This window comes from Scleropages formosus, chromosome 1 (assembly GCF_900964775.1).
Source record: "Scleropages formosus chromosome 1, fSclFor1.1, whole genome shotgun sequence".
In the NCBI taxonomy this organism is placed as follows: Eukaryota; Metazoa; Chordata; class Actinopteri; order Osteoglossiformes; family Osteoglossidae; genus Scleropages; species Scleropages formosus.
The window spans coordinates 24,825,821-24,841,099 of NC_041806.1; the positions used below are offsets into that span (position 1 = coordinate 24,825,821).

Below are 15,279 nucleotides of genomic sequence, written 5' to 3' on the forward strand. Positions count from 1 at the left end.
TTGACAGTTAAGTCCCATCTGCTACAGTAACACTTGCGCAAAAAAAAAAAAAAAAAAAACCCTAGCATTAATTTCAAACAAAATGTGACACTTGTGTAAAGGTGTCATTGAAGTCAGCTCCCCAACCACTTAACCCTGTACAAGAGGTGACATTTCATATAATGAACAGCTTTTCTAAATTTAGTAGCAGAAACACCACTGTATTGGACCATGTGTACACACAAAAAGCTCCACCAATTATATTCTTTGCAAGAACTTGTACTACAGATACAACAAAAATACCTGATAAAGATGAAATAAGACTGCTGTAGTAGACAAGCACATTTTGTCCACACAGCAAACTCCTTGCAACATTGGAGTTTCCTCACATTCAGACTAACAAAACTGACAATTATACTCTTGCAACTTGATGAACCGGTTTCACAAGATAGGCTTTGGAGGCACAGTAGCATAGTGAGGCTAAACCCATCTTCTGTGAAGATCTTTCTGTCCATCAGGTGCAACATTCCCTCCTTAAAAATCCACTCAGGGCAGTCTTGGTAAGTTACCTTAAGAAAAAGATCTTCTCATAGAGCAGTGAGTACAAGGAATATAAAATATGTTTTAAAAATGAAGTATGGTTTTGAACTACCCCAATACTACATCTCATATCTTAAAAAGTTGGTCATGCTAGCATTTTGATGCTAGATTAATTAGCAAAACTAAAGGTGGAAAACATTGCCATCAATACACAGAACAAGTATGCCAATACAACAGGCATCCTTCAATTTATTCTGCGTCTGAATATTTAAAACAAGAATTCATATTAATGGCATAGACAGCCACATTTCCACTGCTGAAATATTACAGCAAACTGATTCCTAGTGATGATGCTTGCCGAAAGCTTAAACAGCATAGCTTTCCATTTGGTGCTAATTGCCCAAGTTAGTGGTTCTCAAAAAATAAAGCCCCCCCCCCCCCATTTACATCATGGGAGAAGGGAAGAATCTTTATAGCAACTACCCACAACTGATACATGTTATTGTCAGTTATATGCAAACAGCATGGCAAACAGGTGGCATGGCCATCTAAGCACTCAGAACTGTCACATCTACAGCAAAAACAAATTTTCATCATTTGCATTGTTTGACAAAGAATACAATCTAGTCACCTGGGTTTATAATTAAGAAACTGCAAAGAAGCCAATATCAGAATAAATTCACTACCTTGTGTACCCAGTAAGTCTTGTATTTACAAAGCATGTTAACTAAGTTCATAATACACATAAAGGCCAATTTGTGTAATACTAACAATATATTCACATATGGGTTAAAATCCAGCTCTCCATAGTTTTAATACTCAATGCATTTGTGTGGGTTTCTATCCAGGAATCAGGTTTCCTCTGTCTAAAAAGATGCATTGTAGATGAATCTGTGAATGTACATTGCCAACAGCATGCAATCCTGCATGTGTTCAAACCTGTGTTGTACAGATCATTGTAAGTAGCTTAGTGTATCTAGCACCAAGAGGTTTTGGAAAAAGGTGTCAGCCAAGTAGGAATTAAGCTTACATTTACATTTATTCATTTAGCAGACACTTCTTCAAAGCAGCATACATCTCATAGAAAGCTTAAGATTTTTACATCGTCACTTCTAACACCAAAATCCACTGCTGTTAATTTCCTTCATATCTGACTCAACTCCTGTCCCCCCCCCCCTTATTTTAACTAAGGCCTTAAACTATGCCATTTACACAGCCTCATTGTTGGCAGATATTCCCAGTACCAATATTGAACCTAAAATTCACTTCTAGTGCAGTTTGTCAGTGTTTGGTATACAAGTCCGAGGAAGAAGTATGCAATCACATCTTTAAAGAAGCATGTACCTGTCTTTCCTAATCTGAAAGGATTTCGTTTCTCCCTAATGTACACTTGGCAGGAGGCCTCAGTTACAAATTCTTCAGGATTATCAGGTGTCCCAGTGTACTCATTTTTTGAATACACTGCATAGAAATTCTTTGCTGTAGCTAAAGAATGTACAGCTTTTTGGTATTCTCTGACTGTTTATCCATCATACAGCAACAACATCTCCAACCCTAATTTATTGAAGAACCTTGCACAGCACCTTGCTTTTATGTTAAATTTGAAGAATTGGGCATTAGTTTTCACATTACTTAAGTATCAATCAATTTAAACTTTAGTCTAATGGCCATCATGTATTTGTTAGTATTGGGAATAAACTGAAGCACCTTTATTGATCTTTCCATTGCCAACAATCTGTGGCAATGCCATCCGTTTTAGTGGCCTTTGATAGTAAATTCAAAGATTAGTCTTACTACAGGTCCATCTGCATAGCTCATGTCAAACTGACTTGAATGCTGAAGTCTGCTGTGTGGCTCACTGATGCCATCTCTGCATTAGTTTCATGCATGTTTATATGTGAGCATTCCAAGTTCAGGCTAGAAATTCAGCAATGCATTCCTCACTCATATCTGTTCCCATCTGCAACTTTGATGATATTGTGACGCCAACTTCTTGAAATTGTTCCATACTGTCATAAGGCCCTTATCCTTCTGCATGATTTCTACTGCACTGTCCAACATCCATTAAGGCTTCTTTCCATCCATTTACACTTTCATTGTTGATATTCTTGATTATAGTCCAAAGTTCTTGTTCTCTCTCAATGAGACTCAGTGGGTCAAATTGATCTACTTGCTACCACAGCTATACCAGTTCAGTCATGCTTACAGCTTTATCCAAAATATAAAAAAAGTTTAGTGTATTAAGTTTAAATAGGGAACTTAGGTCTTTGGCTAACAAGTAAATTAAAAAAATAAGTATTCTAAATACATCTGTAGAGGAATGAAATGCTGTTAGATGTTCCAAACACACTAAATATCCTTCAACTGCAAAAGAGTACTTCCTGTAACTGACCAGGGCCACTCATCATTGTGGGGAAATCTTGGGTTAGTCCTCCAAGCAAAACCACTAAAAATTTAAGACTGACCATGAACAGCTCTTCAGGTCTTGTCACATCTAAACTGGGTTTAGACAAGGACTTTGGCTGAAAAGGGTAAACACATACATAACTTCCATGTATTTTTGGTTTAACATGAGAGGTATCTTGTTGCCTGATTTCACTGTTCACCTTACAGCTGACAAAACAGAACATTTGTTCAATGATAATCCAGGTACTGAAGCACCAAAATATTCCAGACCAGCAGACTCACTACATTTGAGCACTGGAAGAAGTTGCTACTATGGAATCCAGAGCCACTCAAGGCTGTAATTAGCTTGACATTGTCCTCACTACCAATTTTTGCTCTGGTCCTCCATTATTCCACATAATGTTTCAGATCACTTCATCTCCTTTCACTGCATAACTGGAGACTCATAAGACTTATCTGCACTGTACCCATTGTTGCCCTCCATTGCAACCCAGAACCCCTCTTATGTCATCTTGTCTTCCCTCAAGTTAATTCCAGACATCAACCTATCCCTTAAAAGCATTTACTACAAAAGCCTTTCCTTGCTTATGTTGTCTTTCTGTAGATGTCACCAAGCAGACTTGAACAGTCTACAGTTGGTGGCAATCAATACTATTGTTCATAAACTCAAGGTGTATTAAAAGAAGCCACTTGGGACCTCAAGTTGACTGAATGGTATCTTGGGAGCTATTTGAACATTATACAAATTCACTCAGTGAATTTTAAGATTTGTTCATACTGTAAATGCTGCACACAAGATGTATTAATTATTCAAAGTTTAGTCAACATGATTTTGTCATCAAGTTCAGTTTGTCTGGAGCAGCCATCCCATCCATTACTGAACAACCAGTCAAGTCTTGATAAGATTGACTGAAGCAGAGACACTGCTGCCATCCAGAGAACCAGAGACCTGCCTTACCAATGTAGACAAGTCAGATTTGCCTGGTACCTTTAAAGGCTGGATTTATCAACATGCCATCTTAGACTTCTGGGGCCTCTTAATATATACAGTTTCTGTAACAGCAGTCTCGGGAAAGGCAGATAAGCAGCTACCACCGCCGGTGGCTTGGAGTCTTGGTAGTGTGGCCCTGTACAGGAGAAGTAACACCCTGAAACTCTTATTTTGAGGAGTTCAGGAAGAGTTCATAGTGGCATGCACAAGAGAAGCATTCCAGTAGAGACCACAGACCCCCATGGTGGCTGCAGCTGGCACTGAGGTATGATCAGGCTGGAGATGGAGGGCAGAGAAGAGTTGGAGAAAAGACCATTGCACCTGAGGCAGAAGGTATTGGTAGGCACAGTGGCAGTGGGAAGAGCAGGGTAAGGCTTCTTCCCAGAGACTAGGTGGGTTGGGCCAATGGCAAAAATGCACGAATGGATTCAAGAGGAAATAAGCCAGCAGGATAGCGGAGCCCAAGCAGCATAGACAAAGTGGGAGTGTACATTGCAATGAGAAGTCACCTGGTCAAACATCTAGCATCAAGTCAGTTTCCTGGTCCAAGCTGTATATGACAGCTTACAGGATCTAGCTGGAAGAGGGAATGGATTGCCCTCCTACCTTCTTTATACCAGGAGAGGATACCTAGAACACCTTCTGCTCAAAAGCTCTTGGAAAAGGTCACTACAATTAACATGGCCAAATGCTAAAGGCAGTTGTGGACCATGTTGCCACAGCCAATGTCACAAAACATTGCCACCTAGCAAGGAATACTATCCCCTTTGTCAAGGCTGGCCAAAAGGTCCACTCACAGCCTACAGCAAAGACAGGCCTCCTGTGATTAGGAGGCAGCTGACCATGAACTTGGGCAAGCAGTTGAGTTTCCCAGAAAACATCTTACCTACAACCCTGCCTGGACATGACCATCTTTTCAGCAGCTACCAAGCAAATTGTCATGTTGGAGCCTACAGTGCTGTGGGGAAAAGTGCATGGGGGAAACCAACGAGCAGAAACATGCAAAGTACCAGAAGCTTGCAGAACAATGTAAGAGGCAAAGCTGGCAAACATTCTGCAAATCCATTTGATTTGCAGGGTACTCACTGTGCCAAGTCCTAACACTGCTGGGCATCATAGGCAAGGTGAAAAGGAAGACCATCAGATCAGCTACTGAAGTTGCTGAAAGCCACCAGGTGGATATTAAGAGGGAAGATCCATGGTCAGTTGCTGCTGGGATGCAAGTTGGAGCTTGACCATCCCCAACTAGATTAAACATCAGACTCCCTTGCCCAGGTAAAGACCCAAAACACCTGATGACCCCAAGTCACATCACTGATGTGTCCCAGTGCATCTGTATGTTGAGCTATACCCCACAGTAGTTCAATAAATTATGTAGCCTTTTCTGGTTGTTTCTCTGTATAGCTAAGAACTTTTAGATCAAGAATAAAGTATACTGCTTTTGTCCAAACATTTAGGCCTGAATTCTCAGGAACAGAACAGCATATTACCATTCATAAAATCATTAATTCTGCACTGTTTCACAGGATATTAGAATGTAGCATCAGGAAATCTGCCTGACAAGGCTGAACTGACAATTGAGTCATTCACAAACACTAAGTCTAAAAACAGATATATAAAATAACTGCAGCAGTATTTTTTGCATTTTAAAAGTTGCCTGCTTGAAATTAGGTCTAAAATTTAAAAATTACACTGAATAGTATATTCAGAATTAAGATTAAAGATAAGGATCCACCTGACAGCACAACCTTAGAAAAAAAAGGTCAAGAATCAAAACCTTCATAAGCCATAGTATTACCTTCCTTAACAAGCACAGAGTTACTCATACATGCAGAGAGTTTGGTTAAAAGTTCACAAAAAAGCAGTTGTGTGCATGGAAACTTAATAGGTGAGCAGAACTGACAAAGGAGTTATACATGGATCACATTATAAGAAAGCCAGTCATGTGAAAAAAGTACACCCTCTGAATTAAATGGTTTTACATATCAGGACATAAATCTGGTCCTTAGCAGGTTTTACAATTAAGTAAATACAACCTCAGATAAGCACATGACATCATATCATGATTTACACACACACACACACACACACACACACACACACACACACTTTCAGAACCGCTTGTCCCTTACGGGGTCACGGGGAACTGGAGCCTACCCGGCAACACAGGGCGGAAGGCTGGAGGGGGAAGGGGACACACCCAGGACGGGACGCCAGTCCGTCGCAAGGTACCCCAAGCAGGACTCGAACCCCAGACCCACCGGAGAGCAGGACTGCGGTCCAACCCACTGCGCCACTGCACCCCCTCCTATCATGATTTATTTAACAAAAATAAAGCTAAAATGGAGAAGCCATGTGTGAAAAACTAAGTACACCTTTATTGCTTCCATAGGAATTGAGTGTAAGTAGCAGCACCTGGCTGCTAATCAAATGCCCTTGATTAGCCGATCATCAGCAAGTGTGACCACCTCTATAAAAGCAGAAGTTTTGGCAGTTTGCTGGTCTGGAGCATTCAGGTGTGTGGTAACAATACCAAGGAGGAAAGACATCAGCAATGATCTTAGAGAAGCAATTGTTACTGCCCATCAGTCTGGGGAGGGTTATAAGGCCATTTCCAAACAATTTAAAATCATCATTCTACAGTGAGGAAGATTCACCAGGGGAAAACATTCAAGACAGATGCCACTCTTCCCAGGAGAAGACATCCCAGTGAATTCACCAGAAGGTCAGACCACTTTTTTCCCCAAAAAAGTGTTAGATCAGACTCTACAGTCCTCAGTCAACATGTTAAATGTTAATGTTCATGACAGTACAATTAGAAAAGACTGAAGTGTTATTTGTGTGGAAGGGTTGCCAGGAGAAAGCCTCTTCTCAAAAGATGGCAGCATGGCTTAGGTTTGCGAAGTTGCATCTGAACAAGCCACAAAACTTCTTGAACAATGTCCTTGGGACAGACAAGACCAAAGTGGAGATGTTTGGCCATAATGCATAGTGCCACATTTGGTGAAAGCCAAATGCAGCATATCAGCACAAACACCACCTAACAATTGTCAAGCACAGTGGTGGAAGGGTGATTTGGGTTTGTTTTGCAGCCACAGAACCTGGAGACCTTGTAGTCATTGAGTTGACCATAAACACCCTGTATAACCAAAGTATTCTAGTGTCAAATGTGAGGCCATCTGTCCAACAGATGACGCTTGGCTGAAATTGGGTCATGCAACAGGACAACAATCCCAAGCACACCAGCAAATCAACAGAATGGGGGGGGTGCTGTAATGGCCCAGTCAAAGTCCAGAACTCAACCCAATTGAAATGCTGTGGCAGGACCTTAGAGCTGTGCCTAAACAAATGCCTGCAAACTTCAATGAACTGAAGAAATGTTGTAAAGAGTAGGCCAAAATTCCTCCACAGTGATGTGAGGCTGATCATTTTCTGTATGACTCAAGTTATTGCTGCTAAAGGTGGTGCTACAAGCTACTGAATCATGTGTACTTAGTTTTTCCACCCATGGCTTTTCTATTGTGGCTTTATTTTTGTTAAATGACTCGGTGCAAGATGTTAATCTGAAGTTGTATTTACCTAATTTTAAGACCTGCTATGGCCCAGATTTGTCCTGATATGTAAAACCACAGAATTCAAAGAGGGTGTACTTCCATATGACAAAGTACATCAAGCCTTACAAAAACAGTAAAATAGGCCCTGTGATGACTTTCCAAGCAAGCATTTCAGTCCCATGAAACTAAGCTTGTCACTTAAGGGTGACCTCCAAATAAAAATTCATAGGTCTGAATTAGATAAACTGCTGTGAAGATTTAACTAATTGTTCTTAGGGATTACTTTGAACTCATTTGTCCAATGAGCAAGTTTAGATGCAACTTTTGCCAGGATGCTGATCTGGGATGATGCATTATGGCATCATTTAAACTGACCACCCTCTGTGCAGAGAGAGGAAAGCATTTAAACATATTACCCTTCTTAGATGCATGTTTACAGATGCAGTAAGTGCATAAAATGAGGCTGTATGCTTATGACCTGCAAGTCTGGATAGAAGGCTCTGGTAATTAGAACTGGTAAAAGAGCAACTCCTTTTCACTTAGATGCTGTTAAATCCTTTATCACCAACTCCTGACTTAAGTACTTACCAGGTAATATTCACCATTAGTGTCATCATACCACTCCATCACTAGTAGAATTCAGTTCTGGTGAGGTGTTCCTTAACACTTCAGTGTCAAGGGCACCTATGACTATTGGGTTTTGAGTAAACTAGAGTGCCTGAATCTAAACTGGCTCTAAAACACAGAAGTTGGACAGGGTTACCTGAATAGGGTATAACCTGTTAGAGAAGAAACTTACTTGTTTGCAATTTAGTTAATACATTTAACTGTTCCTGATGACTGAATTCATAGAAATCAATGCTTTACCTACAGTGTCAGGCTTTAGGGAAAAGTTGCAGCACTCATGAGGTAAGGAAAATGAGTCACTGATATTGAATACTAAGGGCAGCTTTAATCTAATGTCAAAAGGTAATGTACAATCATTTCCTAATGAGAATAACTCCATAAACAGCTGACCTTGTAAAGTTGCTTAACAAGTATGGGAATAAGTTTTCAAAGGATAACTAAAAGTCCAGTTAAGATTATCCATGACATCTTAACCAATTTAAGTACATGGTGCTGATCTCAAAGTTTCCCAGTAGCAAGGCAACATCAAAACAGAGTGGGGAGCAGTGATGTTTGCATGGTTGCCATTATACAAAGGTAAATTTGAAATGGTAATGTGTAATTTAATTTCACCTTCCTGTTAAAGTGTACAAGTCACTTTTAAATATGACCTAAAGGATCATTAGACCTTCAGCCTTGGAAGGAATCCTGCATGTTGTAGACATCTAGCTGAGCAAATGTATACATCCAATTAGCCAGTAGAGCAGGTTTATAAAACCCATTCCAGCCCTTGAGGAAAGGGGGGAATCTGAGTACAGCCAGTTGTAGAACTACAAGTTTATATTGTTCTTCCTCCTGCCATACAAAAGGTAACTCCTGAAAACCCCTCACCACACATTTCAGACAGTTTCAATACTAAATCCAAAAGTCTAAGACCACTAGTGACAATGCTTCCGTGTTGCATTATTTCCTAATAGAAGTTTCTCATTAAAATGAAAAGGTCAAACAGTTGGCATAGGCAAGCAATACCAGCAGTTCAGTGCATCACTGAAAGTCTTTACTGATGAATCCAAGTTTGAGATTTATGGTAGTTGCAGAAGGGTTTATGTAAAGAGAGAAAACAGATTTGCTACATTGGCATGAATGAGTCAAACATGGCAGTGGGAATATTCAATTCTGAAGGCATTTCACCTACTCTGAAGCTGGATACCTGTATGGAATCAATTACACCCTGAGAAAGGAAACCACCACTCCATTCTTCAAACATACATTACACCCTCTGGTTTGGATCTTTGCAAAGAAGTATTCATACTGCAACAGGATTATGAGCCCAAAGATACCTCCATGCTTTGGAAGAACTGACTGTCCTAAACTTTCTCCCACAGTCACCTGACCACAACCCCACAGAACATTTCAGTAAATTTGAAGACCAAGAAAGCCAAGCTTTCAATATCATAAGATTCTTTTTGGAACATTCTCAAGTCATGCTGGGATAACATGGATCATCAGGTTTTGCACCAGCTTGGGCACTTGAGCTGGCATAGACTGCACACTGTTGAAGCAAAAAAGGGGAACACATGAATTTAACATTTAGTAATTTTCAAAGATTTTACTTTTGAACTAAATTACACTGACTTCTCATTAGAAGTTAATTACAAAATAATGTAAAATTGAAGTTTTCACTAGCTGTCAGAACATGTTCTATGCAGAAAACATAACTTAAATACTAAAGTAAACAGGGAAGTTTCCCCTTCATTAATAATAGCACCATATCTGCCTACCCATGCTTGTTCAGCTCTTCTATAGCCATTATGTACTGTAAAAAAGCATGGGTTTCTTCCCACAGCCCAGACATGCTTCAGGTGGACTGGTGACTGAACTGCTTGTGTGCATCTTACATTGCTCTGCAACAAATATGCCAGTGACAAGCATTTAGGGCAGTGTAACACCAATTCACCTTGTTTATGGTGGTCAGTGAAATACTGCATAATACATGCTTTGGCTAAAGCATCTAAATTAGGTTTAATCTTCATTTTATGTAATCTATCCATCCACTCATAAGGTATGCACAGACTCAGTCCTTGTAAATGACAAGAAAGGCAAGTCAAAATAGGTATTTTAAAAACTCCTGCTAAAGTCAAGATCTTGTAACAGATGGTCATATCTCTGGGATGGCCATTTTCCTTTTTAATATTTAAGAAGGAAAATCAGTATAAAATGGTAAAGCCAGTAGCACTGACATCCCACAGCAACTGGACTGTGCATTCACATGTGACACTAAGTTGGCTTTAAACCCAAATTTGCATGTTCTACATGTGAATTTTGTCTGCATGGTCTGGCTCCATTCTACTGGAAAAATATATGTATTTCAGGTGAACTACTGACTAACCACCACACACACGCACACACCTTGTAACAAACTTACAACCATGTAGGGTGCACTCTGCCTTCCATTGCCTGTTCACTGAAGACTTGATTTAAATCATGTTCAGATTAGCAGTAACACACAATCATCCTACACCATAGGCAGTGATGCTTCAAGTTTAGCTTAAAAAAAGTCTTGGAGTTTAAGTATTACAAGCATAGCCATAAGCAGTTCAAATGTTTAGCCATGTAACCATCTCAAGGTCTACATTTCAAGCCTAAAAGAGTCAAAGCCAGCAAAATGTTAAATTCCCCACAAGGCCTAAGCAGGCTAATTCTGAAGCAACCTGTTTTCCAGTTGTTAGACAATTTCAGCACTTTCCATGAAATGCCCAATTTTGACAATACAGTCAGCCCTCTATTCGCAAGGGGCTGAGGCACAGCCCCCTTACAAATCCAAGAACTTGCAAATAATTTGACCCCCTAGGGTCTTTGTGAATTTGAAGGGTGACTTTATATAGTAGCAAACATGCTAATAAACTGGAAGCCAAGTGACCTGTCAAATTAAATGTCAAGGTCAAGTTTGAAGACTCCAGCTAACAGTAACAGAAGGCACTGTTTTACTTTAAAAAAGATTAAGCACCCATCAGGTCATTCCATCATGTAAAAACAGTCCACTTTGAGTTAGGGGTAACAGAAATGCAATAATATTTTCAAAGAGACAAGATCTTTGTGTGTGACCTTGTTACTTCATATCAAACAATGTTCCACAACCATGTCAAGCCTAAAAAGCATGATATCTGAAGGCCACTACACTCAATTCCAAAGAGCCCAGAACACACCCCCCTCCTGGAGCCTAGGACGGTGAACAAGGAGAGGTGTAAACAGCCTGGTGTCCCATTAGAGGACCCTCCATTTTGATTGCCTTCAGTCAGGAGTTTGTGGCAGACATGCTGCTCTCCTTGCTGGCAAGATTTCACTGAAGTCAGCCATGCTGCAGAAGTCCCACAGTCCCCACAGGACCCTGCTCCATGATGACATAATAGACCCAGATGTGGTAGATTTACTGTTAAGCTCTTCTCTGTCACATTCTGGAAGCACTAAAAAAGGACTCTGAACACCTACGGTTCAATTCTGAGGCTTCCAGCATGCATATAAAATAAATTTTGTTAACAAATCTGCACCTTCAATACCACCTGCGAATGAGCCAAAATTACCTTCTGGTCTTCGTAGCCCATAAATCTATTTCTGTGTATAGACATCATAGATCTAGAATCCAATACTTTTTGCAGCACCTAATGCATTAACTGCCAATGGTAGAGCTGGACAGCGGGGGGTGCGATGGTGCAGCAGGTTTGAGTGGGTCTTGCTCTCCCGTGGCTCTGGGGTTCGAGTCCCGCTTGGGGTGGCTTGCGACAGACCGGCATTCCGTCCTGGGTGTGTCCCCTCCAGCCTTGCACCCTGTGTTGCAGGGGCTAGGTTCCGGTTCACCGCAACCCCGCTCAGGACAAGCGGTTACAGACAGCGTGTGTGTGGTAGAGCCAGACTGAACTTTAACAGCAGAAATTCAGTGCTCACCCAATAATTAAATTGCACAATGGTAGCATGGAAAGACCAAACTAGTGCATGGCCCAAAAATCAAATAGTACAGAAGAACCCAAAAAAAAAAGTTCTTGAAGACCTTGGAAAAGCAGGAGAGCCGGCAGCCACGGCAGCGTTACACCTGCAAGTAACTTTCAACACCCCTCTTTCGGGAGCTGCTCGCACACGGCTGAATGTTAATCACCTGTAGGCTCCAGCACCGCACTGTTGGACATTAACATTCCCGTCTCATCCAGTCTCCTCCAGCAACACTGTCTGCTGACACCCCCATCAGTTTGGGAGCCCCACTGCCCTCCATTTTCTCCTCAGATTCAGCACACTAGGAAGAACTGAGAAACTTGACAGGTTCAAAATTGGGAGGAGGGGGGAAGCCTGGTTTCCAAAAAAAAAAAAAAAAAAAAGCTCTAATAATTTGGTCTCTTTCAGGTGTCAATGCTCGATATGTGCGCTTCGTGTGAGGCAGGAGTCGAGACGCTGGTGCGAAGTGCCCCGTCCGACCACTCGCTCCTCAGAGACCGAAGCGCCATCCTCCATTTTATGGTGAATTCAGCCCACAGTGACATACCTGACTTCATGGCACTGACAGCGCAGCCTCCTCCAGCCCTGCGCTCGCGCACGGCCACGAACGGACCCACACACACACACGGGTGCGCGCGCGCACACACAAACACAAAGGACAGAAGGCTAAACTGCGAGAAACAAGCCTCCCGCAGCACGTCCACAAAAGTTTAAATAATAAAACGCGTTCAAGTGCCGACGCTTCGGTGCGTAGCTTAGCGAGGGAAGGCAACGCAGACCTGGCTGGACGGAGCGTTTGGTCTCTGGACCTGGACCAGCTGCGAAGCCGTGCTGTCACTAATGGAGGCGCAGGACGTTTCGCGCCGGAGCCCGGGGGAGAGAAGAGCGAACTCTGCGGTCGCGTCTGCTTCCCGGCGGCAGACGAACGAAACGCCGGACGACGACGGACAATAATCCCTGCTTATTACGTCTCTCCCTGCTCACAATGAGACAGCAGTCCCGCTCTGCTAGACTAGACAGAGCACACAGCACGGGCTCCAGCGAGCTCCGTTCCAACTAGTTAGCGCGTTAGCTTCCCACTTCCAAAAAGCACGCAGCTAGCTAGCAAGCTAAGAGGCTACGGACAGGAGGTTAGCAGAATAGACAAATAAAATGAAGGTCAGGACGCGACTACCTTAAACGCTCGGCTTCCAACATGCGCCTTCGGCGGAAATGTCCCCTCGCTACCTCAGGTCACCAGGCTGGTGGTGGTAAACTAAGGAAAGGAGAAAGCACACTTGACTCCTTTCGCCCGGCGGTGCCGAGGCGCTGTCCAGATTTCCTGTCCACCACCACCGAGACGTCTTGCTCCTGCTTCATCACCAAAGCCGAGATCTCCGCGATTCCGGGCAGCTGTACTTACGGGTTCGTCCAGAGAAAAATGCTCCTTCTGCCCAAAGTTGCCGCGCGTCTCATGCGTACGCCTGGTCTACTGAATGATCGCCATCTTCCCTGCTTCTCCTTCGCCGCAGCCGCAGATGACCTGAGATCCGTCTGTGTCTGAATAATGAGCGAACCGCGGAGACGAGAAGACAATCCGCGAGCCAGCGAGCCAGCGCGCGCGCCCAACTCGGGCTGACTGCTAAGCACCAGGGGGTGCGCAAGAGTTTGCGATGCTGCGAGACAATGGTCATCGCGGGGCACCCGAAAGCTCCGCGAATACGGCTATGAAAGGCGGCGAGGTGGAAAGAAAAGCCCCCCATCATCATGGCTTCGTGAACCAAGCGCGCTGCCAAAGATCCCGCCACCTGCTTTAACACGGAATGGAAGCGGCACCGTGGGCGTGTGTCGAAATGCTTTCATTGGCATCGCCTTAATTAAATACTGATTGGCCGAGTACACGTCCGCTAATTGAAATATTTGCATAATTACATGTGTTCTTTGTCTTCTAAACGAGTTGGGTGGTGAGAATAGCTGCCCTCTCACCCTTCTTAATGGAGTTTTTCTTCAGTGAAGGATTATGAACCGGAATGATAGGATGGCACCCAATGTCATACTTGCCCAACATCATTTTCTTTCAATCAGAGAAATTATTTAAGATTTCATTTATTTTGCTATGTCTTCTGATGTCACATCATTCTGAGTTCCAAGCAGCTCCTGCACCTATTCCATGTTATGGAGTTTTGGTTACATTACAGTTCTGTTTGAGTATCAGTTCTTTTTTTTTTACCAGGCCTGCTGACTGAGCCAAACCAGAGCAAGCATATTTTCAAACACTCTCAAGGTTTGTGAATTTTTTGCACCAGTGTAACATTGTAACTTTTTCATCTCAGAGGAATTTATTACACACACACATCAGCTGAAACCACTTGTCCCATATGGGGTCGCAGGGAGCTGGAGTCTAACCCAGCAACACCGGGCAAAAGGCTGGATGGGGAGGGGACACACCCAGGACAGGATGCCAGTCCATCGCAAGGCACCCTAAGTGCGACTCAAACCCCAGACCCCCCGGAGAGCAGGACCTGGTCCAACCCACTGCGCCACCACACCACCTCTATTAGGAATGTAGTGAAGGGTATTTTTACTGTGGTCATTTTGGACATGGAATTTATTACAGTATGTGAAAATAAAATATTACAAATATAGTGTAACAGCCAAAAATAAGTTTCTGTTTTATGATTTGGCATTTTCTTTTTTGCAAAAATCAGGTGGAAATTTTCAGTAAATCCAGATCAGAGTACAGTATATTAAAAATTGCACTGATTCTGAGAACACTATATTCACGGTTATTGGCTACCTATACAAGTAGGTGTGTATTCCTGTTGAGCAACACTGCTTGTCGCACCTCCACCGGTGCCTTTGGACCAGCTGCAGGGTCATCAGCTGGGAGTCGCTCCTCACTGATGTTTTGCTTCTTTAATCCTAGAACATCTTCTGGTGGTTTAACAGCAGCAGGGATATCTCCTTCAAACCTTCTACAGTTGGCTGCAGGATTCATCCCTTCCAGGTGGTATTATGTCTCCATGACCACCGTAAAAATGCCCTCCACTATGTTCCTAAGCTTCGCTCTTGTCACTCTGACACTCCTCAGTAATGCTGAGTAGATGTCCCCACAAAGCCTCAGCATCCTACCTCCATCAGATAGATGATTGCCCTCCATGGTCCTCCCCTGCATTCAGCTGCAAGCTCTTCTGCCTCTCCCGTGGGCTACCTCCAAGCCTTCATCCCACGGGATGATCA

General features: G+C 42.7%; 1 protein-coding gene across 2 annotated transcripts in view; it reads right to left on the reverse strand.

The window, feature by feature from the left end:
- LOC108930974 (zinc finger protein 462-like) overlaps positions 1–13,875 on the reverse strand; it is a 45,177-nt gene extending 31,302 nt beyond the window's left edge. Inside the window, exons 1-2 of one of the 2 annotated variants that reach the window (XM_018746484.1) lie at positions 13,463–13,866; positions 13,235–13,315 (exon numbers count right to left, since the gene is read on the reverse strand). The gene's annotated coding sequence lies outside the window, so the exon portion shown is untranslated. Of the gene's footprint in view, positions 1–13,234; positions 13,316–13,462 lie in introns of both variants that reach the window. The other variant, XM_018746485.1, reaches the window with a different exon arrangement.
- Positions 13,876–15,279: the final 1,404 nt, after the last annotated feature.